Source organism: Balaenoptera physalus, assembly GCF_965194825.1.
Source record: "Balaenoptera physalus genome assembly, chromosome: 9".
In the NCBI taxonomy this organism is placed as follows: domain Eukaryota; kingdom Metazoa; phylum Chordata; class Mammalia; order Artiodactyla; family Balaenopteridae; genus Balaenoptera; species Balaenoptera physalus.
The window spans coordinates 2,954,547-2,976,394 of record NC_138888.1 but is presented as its reverse complement, the minus strand read 5'-3'; the positions used below and the strand labels follow the sequence as shown (position 1 = coordinate 2,976,394).

Genomic DNA, 21,848 nt, shown 5'->3' with positions numbered 1-21,848 from the left:
GCCGTCCCCGCCTCACCCCCAGGCTCTGATTCTGCAGGTCAGGGCAGGCGTTTCCCACTGACGCCCATACCGCTGGTCCAAGGACCAAACTCGGAGACCCATGGCTCTCAGCACCCATTAGATTCTCAGACCCTCCGAAGCTCGCATTGTTCCTAAAAAGGGGGAAGAAAACTGGAGTTTGCAATACACACGGGATGAGGAAGTTATCTTCATTGGTGCCAGTAGGAAGCCTAGCCAGCTCCACGGGGTGAGGCCTGTGGGTCAGGTCGTGTGTGAGAGGCAAAGGAAACCCACGCTTTCAGGTCGTGCACTTGTGTCTTTTTTTTTTTTTTTTGCAGTTGTCTTTGTACAGAATTGCCCCTGGTAGGGATATAAAAGCCATTTAACTACAGGTTACACTGTGCTATAAGCTATAGACACAGGAGAAACACTAACTGCATTTTATTCATGCAGCTGTTCGTTCCTTCACAAACATTTCTTAAATGCCTCCTCTGTGGCAGGCACTGTTCCGGGCTTTTGGGAAACACTGGCGAACAAGACAGATCAAACAGATAAACCCTTTCCTCCCCCGTGGAGTTTAGGTGGGGCAACCAGTGAGAAACATACTAAGTCAGTTACGTGGCCTGGGAAGGCGGCCGGTGCTACGGGCAGAAGGAGAAGCAGAGGAACGGGGGCGTGGGGAGGGCAGCCGAGCAGGCATAGCAAGGGGAACAAAGGTGAGAAGGAGGTGAGGGGGAAGGAGCCGGCTGTCTGGGCAAAGTTCCCACCCTGGGATCCACCTGTGGACCCAGGAGGTAGCAAGGACGCCAGAAAGGCGAGCAGCCCGGACCAGACGGAGTGTGGCTACTGGACGGAGATGGGACCGCAGTGGCACAAGGTGAAACAGGGCCGGTAATGAGGTGCCACCATCGTCTGGGGGACGTGGCCTGGACTGGGGCCATGGGTAGGTGACCCCAGGGACAGGTTCCGCCTACGGGGAAGAGCCGTGAGGTTTGGGTACAGACAGAGAGAAGGGGTTGCCGGGCGGATCCGAGGTTCTGTGTGATTTCCCAGCAAACACACACATGCCCGAGGAGGCCATCCACGCTCCGCTCAAGAGAGCGCTGGTTTCTGAGCGCGGCCTGACAAAGCTGCAGAGACAGTGGCTTAGAACAACAGACACGGCCTCTCTCGTGGTCCTGGAGGCCAGAAGTCTGAAACCAAGGCCCTAGAGGAGGATGCTTCCCGCCCCTCCAGCTTTCGGTGGTGCAGACAGTCTTCGGCAGGGACTCCAGGCTCTGGAGGCACTTCCCCTCTCTGCCTCTGTCCTCACAGGCCTTCCCCTGCCTGTGTCCAGATTTCCCCTTTTATTAGGACGCCAATCACATTGGATTAGGGCCCCCTCCAGGACGACCTCATCCTAACTAATCACACCTTCCCTGACCCTATGTCTGGGTTACTGGGTGTAAGACTTCAGCGCCTTTTTTTGAGGGGACCCAATACAACCTATGACAGAGAACTCATTCATGACACACTTGTTTCTTTGTGGGCCCTTCTTCTCCCTCCACCGTTTACCAAGGCCTGTCAACTGCCCTGGGTGGGGTCCGGATCCCAAGAGCCACCTGCCCAGCACAGTTAATAAATGTGGATTTTGTGGCCTGGGACGCACACTGGATTCTCTTGAGACGTGATGTCTCCCCACAACCTCACAAAGGTGCACGGCCAGGGACTTCCCCTGGCGGTCCAGTGGTTAGGACTTGGTACTTTCACTGCCGAAGACCCAGGGTAGATCCCTGGTCGGGGAACTAAGATCCCAGAAGCCTCGAGGCGCAGCTGTCTGGGCAAAGTTCAGAACAAAACTGCCATCATATCTTAGGAGACGGGAGTGTTCCAGGCACACTCCAGCCCTCAGTGTGCTGCACTCAAAGGAAACACAGCACAGATAAATACACCTGAGGACACCCAAACAGCAAGAGGCAAAAACACGCGGAAGCGTCAGACTGGATTCTGAAACTTGGGAATAAACTGTGAGCTCGTTAATGGTCTGCACCACTCTCTGCGGAAACCCTGCAGTGGTGCCTCGTCTGACCCGGAACAAAGCCAGAGTCCCTTCTGGGCCCTGGAGGCACGTGATCCGCACCCCGTCCCCTGACTGTGGCGTCTCTACCCTCCAAACGCTTTGGTGTCCTCACTGTTCCCTGCACACCACACATACCCCAGGGCCTTTGCACCCGCCGCTCCTCTCCTGGGGTGGTCAGACCCAGAGACCCACAGGGCCAGCCCCTCCCCAGCACCCCAAATATCCTTTAACCTGCCCTGTATTTTTTCACAGCATGTGTCCTCTCCCATCATACTGTCTGATTTATTTTTTATCTTTGCTTTAAATTTTTCCATGATTTGTCCCTCATCTGCACCAAGTAAACTCCACGAAGGCTCAAAGTGCGTTCGGCACGTCCTCTAGAGAAGGCCCCCATGTGCTCGGAACTTGGGGGCTTGGGGGCTGGTGATCAGCAAGAGGCCCGAGGCTGGCAAACTTCACAAGCGGTTCTGTGTGCGTGGTGCTGCTGGAAGTAGACGAAAGCTCCCTGAACCGGAGGGATGGCGGGTAGGCCCAGGCCTCCCGCCGTCGGGTGCACAGTCCGCTGAGAACCTTGAGTTAGGGAGGAATAGATATTAGAGCTTGAACATGTTTGAGATGTTCAGGCAGCCTGTCTGGGGAGCCTTGAGAAGGAAACTCAGACAGAGAAGGGATTCAGAGACGGACACGGGAAGAAGCTGCTCCTGGCCAGACTCGACTCAAAATGGGCACGGGATGCCAGGCCTGGACAGAGAGGGAGTGGGCAGGGTGGGCGGCAGCCGTTGAGACCTCGTTTTGCCAAAGGCAGTGAGGAATAATAACAGGCCTGGAGCAAACCCTGGCTCTGCCACCGGCCAGTTGCGCCCGTGGTCAGTTCTCTAACCTCTCCCAGCCAAGTTCTCATCTGGTAAATGGGTCTAAATAAAACCCAACTGGAAGGGCTCACATGTTAACAAAAGAGATGAAATGTAACCAGGCACGTGCTAAGAATGGAAAGCCTGAAAGTCACTTCCCAAAGCACGTTAAAGGCCGCAAACAAATCCAGCCTGAAAGCACGATAGAAAACAGAATACCTTTCTCTTTTGATTCTCAAGGTCCTGTTGAAATTCAAGGTCAGGTGTTTTCATCTGCACCCATTGCTTCTTCATTTTCTCATGGAGCATCTTCAAACACAGAGCGTTTCTTAGTCTGTGCTTGTCCCTGTGGCACTCAAGGTCATGCTAAAAGAAATATCCTGTTACGGGGCTTCCCTGGTGGCGCAATGTTTGAGAATCTGCCTGCCAATGCAGGGGACACAGGTTCAAGCCCTGGTCTGGGAAGATCCCACATGCCGCAGAGCGACTAGGCCCGTGAGCCACAACTACTGAGCCTGCGCGTCTGGAGCCTGTGCTCCGCAACAAGAGAGGCCGCGATAGTGAGAGGCCCGCGCACCGCGATGAAGAGTGGCCCCCGCTTGCCGCAACTGGAGAAAGCCCTCGCACAGAAACGGAGACCCAACACAGCCAAAAATTTTTTTAAAAATTAATTAATTAATTTTTTTTTTAAAAAAAAAGTAAATTTGTTTTGTATGATACTAATTACTCTGAAGCTTCAAAATGATTCCCCTGTCCTATACCTTTGAGTCTTTTCTGTGTCTGGTCATTTGTTTTCACGGTCTTCTTATTCTTCAAGTGTGTCTGTGCATGTGTGTCTGTGTGTGTATGCTCATGTGTGTGTGTCTCTGTGTGGGTCTGTGTGTATGCTCTTGTATGCTCACATATGTGTTTGTGTGTATATGCCCCTGTTCGTGTGCATTTGTAAGTTCATTAATTTCAGGCACGGGAGGTGGTGCTTTGGGGTGGCAGGGCCTATGCTTTTTTCAGTATTGATACTTGGCGTTTTTAACTTTTTTCGAAATTTGCGGGTCTCCCGTTCGTATCTTTTAATCTACCAACAAAATAAGGGGAAATTTTATTTATGTTGCTTAATCTAGCCAACTGGAGGTAAAGACACGGCAAAGGAGCTAGCAGCTTTACCGGGTTTCGTTTCTGCGGCCCCAAGTGAGGACAGAGGTGGAGGTCCTTACTGAATCCCGCGCCGTGTGACAGGATGGCCTTTGTGCCCCCAGGACCCTCACTAGACTGGCTCACACACTGTCATCATCACCACCTTCGCGGACCTTCGCTTCCTCGTGCAGCCGTGTGCCGAGCGCAGGCACAGGTCCAAGTGTTTTACACAAATTAACCCGTTAAACCCGCAGGGCAACCCAAGATGTATAACAGGCGTGGGTATTAGCCTCACTTCCAGTCGTGCAAACCTCAGCACACAGGGGTTAAGCAACGCTGCCCAAGCCACACAGGGCAGAATGTGACCTGAGGAATCAAGCAGAGAAATATTAAAGACCACGAATTCAATTTGTTAACACGAAGACAGTTACCACCTGCTCCAACAAGCTTCCAACCTCTGCCGTCCAGTCACCCCCCCACCCCCCAGCCTCACCCGGGCCCCGCTCTGGCCTTTGCTGGCTCACTCGGTGCAACGTTCTGGAATATCTTCCAGTGTTCCCAAACTACCCACCCACGTGGGCTGCAAACCCTGGCGCGCCCGCATAAAGAACACAGAAAGCTCTGGGATGACCTCAGGCTCGCTCCATCCAATCCTGGGACCTGCCTGCCGCGCTGCAAGTCCTGCTAGAGCGCCGGTGGTTACGGGGGGGAGGGACTAGGGTCTCCCCCCTTCCAGGGTCCTGGCCTCAAAGAGCCAGGGTGGACACAGCCTCTCTTCTCTGGATGTGAGTTTCTCCACTTGAAATTGAGAGGACCCCCGAGCGGTCGTACAGCCAGAAATCCCGCCTGCGGACACAGCTGGCTTTCCCAGAAGCGCACCTGCTCGCATCGGCTCCACCTCGACGTCCCGCCCGCCTCGCGTCGCTTCCCCTTTCCTCCTCCAGAGGGCGCCATGGACCAAGGAGCCGCCGCTCCCTCTGCTACTTGGTGCAAATCTCCACGCAGCAGGGAAAGAATTTAAAATACGCGACGTCTTTGGATTTTCCACATTATTGGTTGACTTCAACTCATGGTCTCTTTTGTGACTGTGGATGACCAAGAGCTGTGTGAATTTTTCACATGCATTCATGTAAAGTGACCTTTTTCTGAAAGGTTTGTTAGAAGGTGCAAATTTATACTCTCAAAGTTTTAATTTTGCCAGAACTATCGCCTTTTAGTATATATAAAGGCACAGGGATATTTTCCGCCACTAACCATGGCCGTGTTGTCACATATGGACTGAGGACATTAAATAGACAAATATTAAAGACCACAAGTTCAACTTGTGATACAAATGGTTACTACCTGCTCCGGCAGGACCTGTTGTATTTTCTTTGTCTTCAGCAGCATGAAAATGTCTGTTGCTGAGATTCTTTCCCTTCGCTGTTTTAGATCTTTCAAGATTCGTGACGTATTAAGTCACACAGTTTTAAAAAATGTATCAAATTTTGGATCAGGATAATTTCTATTCTAAGACATGGCTCACGTTGTGTTTTTCCCCACACTTAACAAGTGTGGTCCCTACAATGGTGGGAGAACGTTGGGATGTTCAGTCTGTGCAAACTCACAGCCAGAAGGATTAGCGGGCAGATGACAGAGGCAGCCGCCAGCGCCAGTGGGAGGGCCTCCTGCCCCAAGGCCCAGGGACCTATCAAGCAGAAGAGGGCTCCGCAAACCACCTCCTTCCGGGCTCCTTTGGGGCACAGAATGGGCTCAGAACAGGAATGATGATTTTTACAAAAGAGGAGGGCTGTGGACAGGGAGAGAAGCGGAGACCCAGGCGTATGGGACGGTGCAGAGGGAATGTCTTCCCACGCACAGCAGCGCACAGTCCAGACCCGCTCTGCCCGCAGAAGCCGTCACCAGGGCTGGGCCCGGGGAGCTCGGCCACCGCGGAGCCTTTGTTCTATTTCTTGGCTTTTTTCCTTCCTGGAATTCGGAGCCTGGCAACAGCATGGGGTCCTTAGCAGGTGGCTTAGCAAAGGCACCGGGAAACAGTCAGGAGGTCCGGGAGAGCTACAGGAAACACTTTCTTCGTGACTCTGTCCTTATTTCTCCTGTTTTTCTCCCACTGGCGCCTATATTAACCTCTTCTGGAGGTTAGCAGAGTACTGTTTTTTTAATTGAGAAATATAATTCACATATCATAAAACTCACCCTTTTAAATTCACAAGGCTGTGCGATGGTCACCAGGATCAGTTTTAGACCGTTTTCATTGCCCCAAAAGAAGCCCCTCCCCATTAGCAGTCACTCCTGTTCCCCCTCCCCCCTCGCCCCTGGCAACCACTAATCCTCTCCTGTCTCCAAAGATGTTAGGGGCTGAACTGTGCCCTCCTCCTTCCTGCCAAATTCATATGTTGGGGTCCTAACCTCAGGACCTCAGAATGTGACTGTATTTGGAGATGGGCCTTTAAAGAGAGGATCATTGAAACGAGGCCCTTAGAGTGGTCGCTGATCCAATCTGACTGCTGCCCTTATAGAAGAAGGGATTCGGACACAGAGAGACCCAAGGATGCAGGTGCACAGAGAAAAGTCCATGTGAGGACACAGCGGGGAGATGGCCGTCTGCAAGCCAAGGAGAGAAGCCTCAGGAGAAACCAAACCTGCTGACACCTTGATCTTGGAGTGCCAGCCTCCAGACCTGTGAGAAAATAAATGTCTAAGTCCCCCAGTCTGGTCTTTTGTTAGAGCGTCCCCAGCAGACTAATACAATAGCCTTTCCTATTCTGGAAGTTTCATACGAATAGAATCATTTCATACAAATATAATCAGATATACTTTTTCACTTAGCAAAAGGTGAAACTTTTCTAAGGTTCATCCGTGTTGTAGCAGATATATAAGAACTTAATTCCTTTTTATGGCTAACTAGTACTCCATTGTATGGATAGACCACATTTTGATTATCCGTTTATCAGTAGATGGACATTTGGGTTGTTTTCACTGTTTGACTATTAAGAATAATGCTGTTATGAAAATCATGTACGAGTTTTTGCATGAACATATATTTTCAATTATCTTGGGTATATACTTAGAAGTGGAATTTCTGGGTCACACGGTGATTCGATGTGTAACTTTTTAAGGAACTGTCAACTGCTTTCCAAAGCGGCTGCATCGTTTTACATTCCCGCCGGTAACGTACAAGGGCTCCGATTTCTCCACACCTTCACCAAAGCTTGTTACTGTCTGTCTCTTTTATTAGGGCTGCTCTAGTTAGTGAGACAGCGGGTTGTGGTTACGGTGTTGTTTTGGGTCGAGGATGGTGAACATAACATAGTTTCCTTCTCTGTGCCTCCCTTTCCAATGTTTGCACTCTTCACAAACATCAGAAACATAATCAATGGTCGTGAGGCCCATTATCGAATCTTATGTAACGGTTTTGTAGCTCATCCAGGTTGGCAGTGTTGACCTTGTCTAAGTGTGCGTGTGCACATGTGTGTGTGCACGCGTGTGTGTGTGTGCGCACACAGACATGTACATGTGTGTCCTCCTCCCATGGGAAGAGATCGTCTCCTGCTCAGAGTGACTTTGCTGGTTCCCTGGACCATCCTCCCCACACAAGGCTGCAGACTCAGCTGGTGCTTGACAAACACTGGGAGCTTCCGGGATGGGCCCTTCCAGAGAGGCTCTGAGAACCCACTCCCACAATGCTGGTCCCCAGGCTGCCCTTCTCGATGCCCTTCCAGAACACAGCTCTGTCGCCCCTTTGCTCCCTGAGGCTTGCTGCCATGGAAGCTCCTCTGCCCCTGTGACCTGCGCCCCTGTACCTCCCCAGCTCAGGCTCAGGCCGCGGAGCCCAGCCGCCCACTGCCCTTGCTGCGGCGTCTGCTCCGTGGGCCCCTCCAGCCCCCTTCTCAGCATGCGCCTTTCTGGGCCTTCCCCACCCCTTGTCCTCATCTGCATCCCTGCTTCGTTTTCCTCCATACTGCTTATTACATCTTAGCAAACTATTTTCATATATATAATTTACTTGTGCGAGATTTTGTGTAGTTTCATAAATGTTTTACTTTTCTGGCTTCCTGGCTGTCTCCCTCTGCCAGAATCAATGCCCACCAGACCTGGGATTTGCGTTCTGTTCACCTGTTGCATCTCTACCACCGGAACACAGCCTGGCACACAGAAGGGGCACCATGGTGTTCCTTGAGCCGAACGTGTGTTACACTGCTCAGAGGAAGAAAGAAAACCCAACAAGCTGATGAAAACCCTGGTCACTCTCGTGATAATCCTAATCCCGTCAGAGGAGAAAATGAGAGGCTGTAGCTTCAAGTTCAAGTAACCCAGCGACTCTGAGCATCTTAAAGAAAAGTGTTTAAAATTTGATAATGAAATACCATAATATAATTGAAATATTTTCGTGTCAAACTTGAATCTGTGCTTTTAAAGCAATTATTTAAAGTCCTTGAGATCTCCATAAACTTCTTCCTGACAAGTGTTGGGCTTCGCCCTGGTAACAGAAATGGGAGGGCTTCAGAGGAAGAAAATCTTAAGATACGACAGGTGGGAAATGTCACACATGATTAAAGTACAAATATACTCAGACCTTCTGTTTCACGAGCACCGATGCTCCAAATGAAGTCACAGAGGTTTACAAAAAGAATCATCATCGCATTAAACCCAAACGTTTCTTTCCTAGTGTTGCAGCAGAACACGGTGGTCTGGTCAAAACAGGACTAAAGCCAGCACGACCAAGGCGTTCTGGAATCTACTTTTTAACTTCGTAACTCTCACAGAACCCACTGCTGATGACAGAATTAACCTCTGAAAATCTGAGGTCCGGGTATACATTACACTAAAAACAAGCTACAGTTCATAAAGGAAAGGTGGCAACAGTAATTTGACTGCAACTCTGACGAGTTGACTTGCCTTCACTAAAAATTCCAATGTTGACGTCTTAACCCCCAGAGCCTAGAAGGTGACCTCACTTGGAATAGGGTGGCTGGAGATGTAAGTAGGTAGGATGAGGTCGTACTGGAGCAGGAGGGGCCCTGATCACATGTGACTGGTGTCCTTATAAACAGCAGAAACTTGGCCGCAGACACACACACGCAGGAGAACGCCATGAACACGAAGGCGGGCTTGGGGCGATGCACCTACAGCTCAGGGACACTGAGGGTCTCCAGCCACCGCCAGGGGCCGGGGGCGAGGCCTGGAGCAGGTTCTCCTTCACAGCCTCCGCGGGAACCAGCCCTGCCCACGCCTTGATCTCCAGAATTATGAGACGATAAAGTTCTGCTGTTTAAGACACCCAATTTGTGTCACTTTGTTACAGCAAACTAATATAATACCCATATCTGAAATTCAGGTATTTTTATCTATTTGGTTAGGGGAAACTATTTTTAAAATCATAGAGTATTCTGTGTCAAATTTTGACCTGAGGGTTGGTGCTTTGAATGCCACTAATTTAAGGAAGGAGAAACCTAAACTGTTAAATTCTGAGAAAAGAAAATTAGTCCTGAGATCCCAAATCAAGGAAACTGCAATTCCATTTGTGTGGCCGCACTGTCACCTTGGAGACAGGAGACCTGAAAGGCCAGAGACACATGGAGGCTGCTTCTGGGAAAGCCACCCCTGCTTCACGGCATGTCCTCGAGACACCGGCCGGCTCTTCCTCTAGAGGGGCGGCCACAGGCTCAGAACAAAAGGATCCCCGTCCTGCCTCCGTCCAGCGCAGAAGTGCAGCCCTGGCCGTGGCTCAGAGGGACCGTGATGAGGGGGACAGGGGCGTCCTCTAACAGCCCAACCAAGGGTGTCAGGAATGTCTCTGAAATGTTAGTTTATCACGGATTCGTCTCCTGTTAAATTAATAAAAGCTTCTTAAGGCTTCTGTTTGTTTTGTTTGTTGTTTTTTTGTAGCCTGCTAGTCTTGGGATAAGATGTGGAAGTTTGCCACTTGCTGGGTAAAGCAGTTCCCAAAATCCATTTTTTTTTTTTTTTAAAGAGCTCCTGACTTATTTATTTATTTATTTATTTTATTTTATTTTTTTGGCTGTGTTGGGTCTTCGTTTCCATGCGAGGGCTTTCTCTAGTTGTGGCGAGCAGGGGCCACTCTTCAACGCGGTGCGCGGGCCTCTCACTATCGCGGCCTCTCTTGTTGTGGAGCACAGACTCCAGACGCACAGGCTCAGTAGTTGTGGCTCACGGGCCCAGCTGCTCCGCGGCATGTGGGATCTTCCCAGACCAGGGCTCGAACCCGTGTCCCCCGCATTGGCAGGCAGATTCTCAACCACTGCGCCACCAGGGAAGCCCCCCAATCCATTTTTGTCTTCAACTTGCCTTCCCTTTGAGGATCCCCTTGGTTCTAGAGGCTGCACCTGTCTTCTCTCCCCGCATTTCAGTCGTTAAGAGAGTCCAGTGCACAGAGAGTAGTGAACTGTGAACCAGCCGCCCTCAGGATGTGGTCCAGTGTCGCCAGAATCCCCAAGACCCTTCCGAGTAGTCCAGGAGAGCAAACCAATGTTCTCCACAGTCAGAACATTTTCTTTCTTTCACTCTCATCCCGTCGTGAGTGTGCACTGGAGTTTTCCAGGGGCTTTGTGACATGTGATTTTCTAACAGAGCAAATGAAGAAGCAGGTAGGAGAATCTGTCCGTCTTCTATTAAGCCAGACATTTAAAGAAATTTGCAGAAATAGAAAACAACGCCATTTTTCTTTGGTTTGGAAAATATAGTGGTTTTTTTTTCGTAAAAAAATTTATGTTGACGTGCAATGGCTTTATTGCTGTCTCAAAATAAATTAACGAATTGACTGAAAAAAAGAGAGAGTCCAGCGCTGGTGACATCCCCCAGAAGCACGTGGACGGCTGGTGTCCCTGGGCCCCGCTCCGCACCATTGTTGGTCACTGAGGCAGAGAGAGGCCAGCGGTTCAGTGGGAGCTGTGCAGGCGGGCTCGTCATCTGCAGGCCTGCTGGCCAGCCCGTCCCACACGGGGATCTGGGTGACGTCCATGTCCCCCTGGACAAGGCCCGCCCTGTGCCCCTCCACCTTACCCCCTCCCCCTCCTCCGCTGTCACCTGGAGCGCCTCCATCAGAAGCACCGCCCTGGGCCACGCCGTGTACACACCCTGCTTTGCCTCCTTCCTCGGCCCTTCGGCCCTTTGCCCTCCACGCTCGCCCGCGCCAGGGCCCCTGTCCGCACCTTCGGTGGCCAGGCTGAACCCCTGACCCAGCCCGCCGCCGTCCTCTTGAGCACATCTGCATGCGGACCCCGTCCCGGGGCGACCCCGCCAACCCCCTTCCCCGCGGCCAGCCTGCAGCGCAGCAGGGGCCCCGCGCCGCGGCAGTTCCTGATCCCACCGGCCACGCTGCTGCCCAGCGAGGTCTCCAGCTCCCGAGTCCATTTCCTGCGGCCTCTCTCCTCCCTGCACTGCTGGCTGCGCACCGCCCCCCGCCCCCCCCCACCCCCCGCTGGATGATGCGCCCTCAGTTTCTACTTCACAGGGAGAAGCCGGGGCCCCCAGGAGAGCCCTCCACTCGCCGGTCCCATCGCCGCGCCCGCCTGGGCCCGGCCCCTCCTGCAGCCTCCCCTTCCTCCCGTTACTCCTCCCCCATCTTCCCACCTCCCCGGGGCCTCGCTCTGTCTGATCCCGCCTGAAGCCTCTCTCTCTCTGTCTGCGTTTCTCTTCATCATGATTTAAACATGCTCAAACCTCTTCCATGCTAAAAAAAAAAAAAAAAAGAAAGGAAGAAAAGAAAGAAACCCAGCACACACCGTGCTGTGACCCCGGCAGCCGGGGCTCCCCTGCAGAGTGGAAGCTGAGAGCGTGGCCCCCGGCAGCTCCTTCCAGCCCCACGTCTCTTGTCCATTTGTCCGCTCTCCCCAGTCTCGTCTTCCTTCCCCCAGTGCACGGACATGGCTCTTGCAAGGATGCTGGTGATCTCCATGTAGTTAAATCTGTGGATGCTTCTTGGTCCGTATCTTACATCTGATGCTGTTATCCAAACACCCACCTCTCACCCAGTGACTTCTGTCTCACTCCATCCTCTCACCGGCCCCTCCCCCCCACCAGGAACCCCACCCCCACCCCCCAGAGCCCTCCCCCGTCCTGTCGCTGTCTCTGGAATTCTCCAGACACCCCGCCCTCCAGGCACTGTCTCACCTTCTCTCTCTTCAATATGTAACAGTCACTGGGTGGAAATACTTGGATGTCTCAGTCACATCTGGAAGGCAACACGGCCCAAACTGACTCACAGGTACACACCCTCCCCGGCGTGCTCCCGCCCGGCGCACAGCCCCTGGTGATGTGGCATCGGAGCCAGGAGCCTGGTGACCGTGCTCGGCCCCTCCCTCCTTGTCACCTCAACCAGTTCAGCTCTGTCACTTCTGCGTCTGGACCCTCTGAGACCCATTATCCCTTCTGCATCCCCACGACACCACCTCAGTTCAGGCCTTGCTCACCTGGGAAAATGCCACCACCTGGACTTCTGATCCTTGGTCTCCAAACCAGTGCCCACTCCTGGCCTCAGAGCAGTGTCCCCAGGACGATGGCCCCATCACATCAGTGCCCCATTTAAAACATATCCCGTGGCCTCCTGCTCCCAAACGCTTTAGTGTGACCTAATCTGGTCCCTAATCATTTAGCAGGTCCCATCCCGCCCCGCCATGCGCAGCCCTCTCTTATCTCTGTGTTTACAACCTGCCCTTCTCTGTGCCTGGGAGGGAAGATCACCGGGCTTCTCCTGCTCCTCCTCCTCTTCCTCAGGGAAGCCTTCATTGTCCTCTCCGTCCTGGCGGACTGGCCTCCCTGACGTGCTCAAGGCTCTGGGCTCCCTGGCTCTGTGTGCACCGCACGTGTGGAGCTATGCAGTGTCACACCCGCCCCCAAAGCGTGCAGTTGTCCTCTTGCGCTAAACGCAAGGTCTTTGTGAGCAACCTGACACCCTGTCTCGTGCCGGAGGAGAATCTCCTTCTGGATCACACAGCTTCAGTGATGTTGCCAAGTTTCCCCTCTTTGAGGATGTGTGTGTGTGTGCGCACGCGTGCACGTGTGCCCTGGCCAAGGTGTGGTCAGACCCTTCCCTGGTTTTGTTTACATTCTGTGACGGCAGCTCTGTTCCCTGCAGAAGCCCAAGAAAGGGAGCCGTTCCCAGCTGGCTTCAGGATGCAGCCTTATCCCTTCATCTTTAACCCTTTATCACCCTCCCTGCCCTCCACCCCTGCCCCCATTTCCCAACCTGCCACCTGACCCCAGGGAGAGAACGTATCCTCTGTCTGTGTTTCTGGTGGCTTTGTTTCCACCAAGTGCCTGTCAGTCCCTTCCCTACAGGCAAGGTTCTCACCCCAACCCATGAATGTAGCCGTAGCGTAGGATGTACAGGACAGGCGCCATCCCTGAAACGAGAACCACATGCAGACAGCAGAAGCGATGCCCCTCCCGCTGGCGACCGTCCACACGCCCCTCGAGTCCAGATTCCTCGGATTCTGGAAACTTCATTTCACTGCCAGGAAACCAGTTTTCAAGTTTTCAGTATTTCTATTTCGTCCCCTACCAACTAAAACATTCAGATTTTCATACCAACTGTATTTCGTAGAAGAAAATATCCTTAATTGAAGGCATGGCTATTAAAAGCATTATAATTATTATGCTACTTTCTGTGTGACAGAGTATTAAATACTCCTTTTTCTGTAATTAACTTTTTTGAAAAAAGTTTATCTGAATACGGAATTTGTAAATTTTAAGGTGTTGGAGCTAAATTCCTGAAGTAATATGGTTATCTTTAACAATAGTGATTACATAACATGCATGAATACGTTTGTGACTCTTAAACGCTGTAACCTAAGAGGATTTCAGCTCTCACATCCATCCTTTTCTTCTTTTCGGCATCAGATACTGATTCTGAGTGAATGGGATGCCACTGACTCAAAATTTCACGGAGGTTTCCGTGGTGGCACAAGTCCAGAGCCCCAAGACCCAGTTCCCTGTCTGGTGAGAGTTTGACAAATTGAACTGTTGCTTTGAGAGAGAGTTTATGCAACTATAAATGCCAACATCCCGCTTTCCAAAACATTTGCAAAGCCAGTTTCCTGCACGGGGACACTGCCTGGGGACGCGGTGCTACAGCCAGAGGGAACCGTGCGGCCAAGGTCACTTCGCGTCATGAAGGACAAGGACTCCACCACAAACTGCAGACCCCGTTTCTGCCCCACAAGCTGTTCTTGAAACTTGGGGAGGGAAGTGGCAGCTGTCTGTGTGCAAGAGAGCTGGGGGGACTTTGAGTCCTGTGTGGAGAGGGGATCAGAGCGACTCGTGGGGATGCATCACTTGCTTCTAAGCAATTAGCACTTAGGTACCTTGGCCTCTGCTCCTAAGGGGTTGTTATGAGCTGGCCTTTCACGACAGGTCTGCGGATTCTACATTAAAAGCTGATGACTCATCCTGGGATTGCTCCTTAGCTCTGTCTCAGGCAGGGAGTATGTCATCTTCCTGATGGTGGCCAGCACAGCCCGGTGGCAGGGGAGCAAGCCTGGTGGATGGACCGGGAGCCAGTCACCTCCCCTGTCCCCTCCCACAAGAAGTGAGGTCATTGCCGACTGCAGCTGTTCCCACACACCCCTAGGGAAGCCTTGTTTCCCCAAAGAAAGATGGCATTATTATCGACTGTGTTTGTCACATCCAAACTCAGCATTCCCTTGCTAAACTCCAGGACCTTTTATATTTTCACTTTAGAGGGAATCTTTGTAAATGGTGCTCTCCGTTTCCCTGTATTTCATCAGAATTCCCGCCTGTGCTGGGTCTCTGGACAGCTCAGACGTCATCACTGTGAAGGTGATGAGGGTGAAAAAGGAACAGACAGAAAGGTAAATGGCTTGGATGTTTAACTGGACTATAATATAAATGACTAAAGAGAAGTATTGCTGACATTTCAAAACAGACAATCATACTCAGCCTCAAGGATGAATGGGAAGGAAAGAGATTAAGTGGGGAAAGAAAGAAAAGAAAGAAAGAAAGAAAGAAAGAAAGAAAGAAAGAAAGAAAGGAAGGAAGGAAGGAAGGAAGGAAGGAAGGAAGGAAGGAAGGAAGGAAGGAAGGAAGGAAGAAAGAAAGGGAAAGAAAGAAAGAAAGAAAGAAAGAGGGAATGGAAGAAAGAAGGAAAGGAAGGAAGAAAGAAAAAGAAAGAAAAGGAAAGAGAGAGAGAGGGAGAGAGGAAGGGAGGAAGGGAGGAAGGAAAGGAAAGAAGGAAAGAAAGAGGGAGGAAGGAAGAAAGGGAAAGAAAAAAAAGACAGGGTAGAAAAAAAATAGAGGAAAGCACAGAACGAGCTTTTGCAATTTGAAATAAATATTACACTCCAGGGAGAATTCTCATAATTTTGTGCTTCTTTGCAGAGTTTTATTTTTTCAGTAAGTAATTATACTAATGGCTCTGGGCCCCTCCTGATTTACCATGTCCTCGATTACCTACAACCTAGAAGCTTGTACCACTAAATTCTAAAAAGAAAGCAGAAGAATTTAAATTGAATGAACTCAATTTTGAAAACAAAAATAAAGAGAAATTGAAATGCATTTCTAGACAAAAATGTTTTGACAATGTACATAAACTTTCTAAACTGGAGGAAATCTCCCCGGAAAACTTTCTAAACTTTGAGGTGAACTGCTTTGGGAGACTTGGAAATCCTAAAAATATTAACTCTTATCCCTGAAAACAAAATGTTTATCAAGAAAAGCAGAAGAAAGAAAGAAATGACGTTCTGGTGCCTTTGCGGACCAGTTAGAGCCCTCCAGTAAAGGCTGACGTATTTCAACCTTAACTTTACTAAAACTTCAGGGTTAGAAAGCAAATTTCTCGGGCTTCCCTGGTGGCGCAGTGGTTGAGAGTCTGCCTGCCAGTGCAGGGGACATGGGTTCGAGCCCTGGTCTGGGAAGATCCCACGTGCCGCGGAGCAGCTGGGCCCGTGAGCCACAACTACTGAGCCTGCGTGTCTGGAGCCTGTGCCCCGCAACAAGAGAGGCCGCGATAGTGAGAGGCCCGTGCACCGCGATGAAGAGTGGCCCCTGCTTGCCACAAGTAGAGAAAGCCCTCGCACAGAAACGAAGACCCAACACAGCCAAAAATTAATTAATTAATTAATTAATTTAAAAAAAGAAAGCAAATTTCTCGTTTGCAATTGGACGCTCCTTGCCCCCCTGAGAGGGGAAGCAGTGGATGTCAGGGAAGCCCCCGGCCTGGCTGCCCAGGCCCTGCCGCCTCAGCCGGGACCACAGGAGGGCACGCCATGAGTCTGTGCCTCAGTTTCCTCCTGCCTGAAAGATGAAAGAAAGCAAGCGAGCCTCTGACCCCCTGGAAGTCTGTGAACAAACAGGCGTGACTTCAGAATCGTGGGCTGTTCGCCTCCCTTAGCTGATCTTCCCTCCTGCTCGGCCTCGAAGCTGAGGACGGGACAGCCAAACAGGACGCGGAGAGAAGGGAAGTCTGAGCCCACCCCGCCCAGTGCAGGCACATCAATTCGGGCAGTTTTCCAGACCTCAAGTCTGCAACCCCTCGTGCCACGTATTCAATTTAGGGGATGTGGCCAGCATTTTGCAATGTAATAGAAGAGAAAATAACTAACATGTTCTATATACCGTAAATGTAACAGAGCAGAAGAGACTGCATTTCACATAGTAAGGGTGAGGGTGGTATCATTCCATTTTGGTTGTTTCAGACACACACAGTCCCAGTGTAGAGCACATTTCCTCTGCAGGTCACAGTGAAGGTGTGAGGGGGGCCAGGAGAGGCTCCCGCGACCCTCTAACCACAAGAGGACGCTCTTACCCACCAAGCAGGCAGAAATCAGGCTGTGCCTGTGCAGACTTGGCCTTTCCCTGGGTTGCCATGGCAAACTGCTCCCGCAGTCTCCACATTTGCAGGATCCTGTCTTTCTCCCCAATGGGCCTGTGAGAACCCGCTGTCCAGGGGCTCCATGCATCCCCGGCCCCTGATGCCCACAGACCCCGGGGAGGAGGGAGCCCGATGGGAAGCCCCCGGGCCGAAGCCAGCACAGGAGACCCGCCCCGGGGCCCAGCGATTTGCTCTCATCAGCAGGCAAAGCTCTACTCTCGTGTTTTTTCCTGTTACATGAGAAATGCGTTTACAGGACTCGGAGGGGGTGGAGTGGAAAGAACAGAAAGACAGTCCCTGTTTCCTTGGTGACAGCCTGAACCTCCGGCGCAGGATTGGACAGCAGCCTCGGGGCCGGGGCTCCCCAAGCTCGCTGGTGAGGAAACAAGATGAAAGGAGAGGGCGCTGAGTGCCATTCCTCCCGCTCCAGAGACAGAAAGGCCACAAAAGCAGCCCCTGGGGACCCTGGCACTGTAAAGTGGTCTCATCGAGAAGTAGATTCAGTACTTCTATTCAGAGCCTGCTTCATCTTCACTATCTAGTATCTGCATTTTCATCTCTCAGTCATTGAGGAAAGAAGACACCTTCATAAGGACAAAAATACCGGAGACAAAGGAAATTGTTTAAGAAAACCACATCCAACGACTGTATCTGTGTAAGCCTAGTATTTTCTAAATCTAATTTCTCCTCATCAAATATATGATGCCTTTTCAGTGAGGTCAGGGACTCTTTAAGATTAGAATGAGGCTAATCATCAGAAAACAACCAATTTTTTAAATGGGCAAAAGATGTGAATAGACACTCCACCAGAGAAGATCAAGGGCTGGCAAAGAAAGATGGTGCTCAAATCAAAACCAAGGTGAGATGCTACCACAGGCTTAAGAGAACAGATAAACTTCAAAACGCGGCCACACCAAGTGTGGGCCAGGGCGTGGAATTCTGCCTCTGGCTGGTGAGGATGTGAAACGTGCAGCCACTTTGGAAACCAGCTTCAGTTTCTTAAAACATTAAACGTACATTTACCATTTGAAGCCCTTTTCTACTTCTAGGTATTTACCCAGGAGAAAGTGTATGTGCCTATGTGTATACGTGTGTTTATAGCAACTAGCAACCTTACATGTCACAGCCAACAACTGGAAATGACCCAGTGTCCATCAAGAGGCATGTGGACAGCAGAGCTTGTAGGCCACACGACGGAATGGAAAGCTACCCAGCAGTGAAAAGGGGTAAGTTATTGATACACCTGGCACCCTGCAACAAGACCGATTCTCCCAGGGCAAAAACAAACAAACAAACAAAAAAAAAACAGACAAAAAAAGGAAAGAGTGCATATGGGAAGATACTGCTTGGATAGAATTCTAGAAAATGCACACTAATCTATTGTGACAAAAAGCCAGTCAGTGGAGGATAAGGGGCAGGACTTCCAAAGGGACACAAGGAGATTTAGGGGGTGATGACACATCTACTGTTCTGAGCATGGTGATGGTTTCGCAGGTGCACACACATGTCAAAACTGACCGAAGTATATGGGTTTACGTAAGTGCAGTGGATTGCATGTCAATGACACAGCAAAAAGCTATAAAACAAAAGCCCTCCTTTGCCTTTCAGACCCCTCTTACCCCTGTCAACCGTCTTATTCCCTCTAAAGATGACATTCACCTCCTTCACCATCTCACCTCTTATTTATTGCCACTGTGATCTGATTTCTACCCTCGCAGCTCTACCGAAACCACTTTCGCAAAGGCCACTAGTTATCCGCGGAGTGTGAGACCCACTGGCCCTCCTCCCACCAGCTCGTTGTGGCACCCGACCCCTTGGCCCTCTCCTGTTTTCTCCCTCAGCTGCTGGTCACTTGGTTCCCCTCCTGTCTCCGTGGCCTCTCACCTCCGTCTATCTCGTGGGTCCTCCCACTTGCCCACGTGCAGTTGGTTAGTCAGGGCTCTGTTCTGCCCTCTTGGCCCTTCTGCAGTGACCACCAGGATGCTGGTGGGGCCACACCCCGACTCCACATTCACATCCATCGGGAGGTCCCGTCAACCCCCAAAGCCCCACGCGTCCACATCTGAGCTCCTTCTCTTCTCCTGAGGGTCCCCTGCACACCAACATTTCCTGTCTCGGGCAACATCACACTCTCAACCAAATCAGAACACTGGGGGTGCTTGGACACACCTCCCCCTACCCGTAATCAACCAGCACCTGTGTGAAATCCCCCCACAAAGAGCGTTCAGATTCAGGCCCTCCGCTCCAGGTCCACCGCTGCCCTTTGCCTCGGCCCTCACCCTCTCTAAGCGGCCTGCCTAAATTCCTCCGCCTGCCAGAGCAATCTTTCTAGAAGGGAAATCTAATCACCCTCTCCCGCCCCCTCTTACAAAGCTTCCTTTCCCAGCTCTTCCCACCTCTGTGGCACTCAAACTCTAACATGTGTAAAATCATCTGGGAAGATTGTTGAAAAGACGGGGTCTAACCTCACATCCCAGAGTTCCTGCTCCAGGAGCTCTGACGCGGGCACGGGACCCTACACTTTAACAAAAGTCTCGAGTGGGGTGGGGAGGCCGCAGGCGGGAGGAGCGGGGCGTGCTCGTGGCGTCCGGTGAACAGAGGCCGGGTGGTGCTCCACATCTCCCAGCACAAAGGGCAGCCCACCCGCCCGCCAGCGCCGAGAACTCTCCAGCCTACGCCATCAGCGTCTGGACTCAGAGTTACGCTGAATTAATACTCTTCTTCTGTTCCCTGTCTCTTTCAAACAACTCGCTGGACCGTTTTGCTGGTGACGTAATTGTGTTTAAGGGAAGGAACTTTTTTAAAACAACAGTCCATCTTGTTTTGGTACTAATCTTTAAACTAGCCAACATTTTCCACCTGATTCTTGTTAACCTTTCTGTAGAACAGAACAAAGTCTGCAATCTGGTTACTCTTTTGAAAAAAATAAAATAAAATAAAGCATCAGCGACGTGGAGGTTGGGGCCTCCTGGCCTGGAGGACACGTGAGGCCCCCTGACTCCCCTGAGCGCCGCCCCCGGGGAAGACCATCCACAAGACCCTCCACAAGACCCTCCACAAGACCCTCCACAAGACCCTCCACAGGACCCATGGCTGGTCGCTGCCCCCACTCACCGTGCTCGTCAAAGCCCCCGCCACCTTCTTTCCAAATCCCCTGTCCTGGCAGCTTCAGCCGGGCGTGGGACCTGCACCTGCCCAAACAAGAGCTTTGGCTTGGAATGTGATTCCCGAGAGGGTGACGCAGAGGGCGTGGTGGCCAGGATTCAGTGGGGCGCCCGCGGCCCAGCGGAGCAGGGGCAGTGGTGGCGCTAGATGACTCTCCCTGTCTGTGACTTTGCCCACAGCCGGTCTCCTTCTGTCCCGCTCGCTTTCTAGACCACTGGTCGGCTCTGTGATCTGCTTACCGCCCCACCAATCAATTCTCTTTTTCATAAAGTTACTCAGAATTAGTTTCTACTGTTTGTAGCCAAGAGTCTCACTGGTACAGCCCTTGTTACTCAGTGTGTCTGGCACTAAAAAGAACTCAATAAATATTTGTTCCATAAATGTCATTACTAAGAAGGAAAGTGAAAAGAATGCACGGTAACATAAAACCAGGGAAATCTGGACGTTCCAGTCTACCAGCAAGGCGGCATTCACCCTTTCAGCGGACGTCATAGCATCGTGGATGGGGCGTGACGGTTATTGCCCGAAAAAACAGCTGGCCTCTGTACTACCACGCTGGCTTTTCAGAGCAAACGGAAGATGAATTAAGATTATAGCCTCATCCCAAAGCTAAGGAAGTATTTTCCAAAACAGAGTCAGAAAAAAAGAAAATGACCCTGCAAAGGGATGGGTGATGCGGTGGACACACGCACCTCTGGGGCTAAATCCAACAAGCCCACACTTGTTGCGCACATGAAATAAGCAGAAAGAGTGACTGGGCACTGTGTAAAACTAATCATTTAACTGAAAACAACAAAGAAGAATATTAAATAGACTGGGGCTTAATGATAGAGATACAGTGAAGCCTGAAGCAAAGGTCCAATAAAAAGTGTGCCGTGCAAGTTTCCTAATCTGGATAAATTCTCTCCTTCAGTTTGTCAGGAGCTGAGTTCAGTCTCCTAATCATAAAAAAAAAGTCACACCTAGAAGATTCTAAACATTATGCACATGTGCAAACACACAAAGAGGCAAAGGTCTTTCTTCAGAACAATGATGCTCAAACGTGGTCCATGGGAGATAAGTACAGAAACTGACAGTAAGGAATGAGAAACTGTTTAGAAACTTGAAGGTAGATATTTTACATCTGTTAAATTAATAAGAGAAAATGTTGCCTTGCATTTTGTAGGTCTTTTAAAATTTCATTGAAATTGAGAATAGAAAAAACCTGATTCTTCACCCCAGACAACTTGAGAAGCAAAGAAACCATATAAAATAATGGGTTGATCGATGGAAGTAATAGTTTGTAGAAAATCGGTCAGATCAGTATTTCACTTCTAATAGAACAGTCTTCAGGGGAAAAAGCATCGAATGAAAGTACTAAGATGGGGCAAAGCTTGATGTGGTAGAGTGAACTCTTTGATATTCTGTTACTCTTCCCCTGGGTGTTTCCCTACCAGGAAAATTAAGAACCTTCCAGAAGGCTGAGCCAAAAGCCAGAGAACACGGCCTGGGACCTACTTCCAGGAAGAGAAGCAGCAGGGGCTAATCGAGGAACATTCCATCCCTCTGCCCCTGGCAGCACTGCCCCTGGGATTTCAGAATCCTCAGTCCTGGACGTGGAGCCTAGGGGCCCGGGGAGGGTCTCCCTTGGGGAGGAAGCAGTGTATTTTGCACGTGGAAGAAAAGAGAAGCAATTCCTTGTGACAAGGAGGGAAGAGGATGGTGGATGGTCTTATGTGTTTCACATTTGCTGTCTGTCCCTCCTGGGCCTGCACCTCGGGGGAACGGCCCCCAACACTGATGTCGGGCACTG

The 21,848-nt window shown here is 50.9% G+C and overlaps 1 protein-coding gene across 3 annotated transcripts in view; it reads right to left on the bottom strand.

Moving 5' to 3' along the window:
- The window catches only part of TBXT (T-box transcription factor T), a 115,178-nt gene extending 93,676 nt beyond the window's left edge, over window positions 1-21,502 (bottom strand). For all 3 annotated transcript variants that reach the window (XM_082475650.1, XM_082475649.1, XM_082475651.1), the window contains exon 1: window positions 20,006-21,502. The gene's annotated coding sequence lies outside the window, so the exon portion shown is untranslated. The remainder of the gene's footprint in view (window positions 1-20,005) is intronic.
- Window positions 21,503-21,848: the final 346 nt, after the last annotated feature.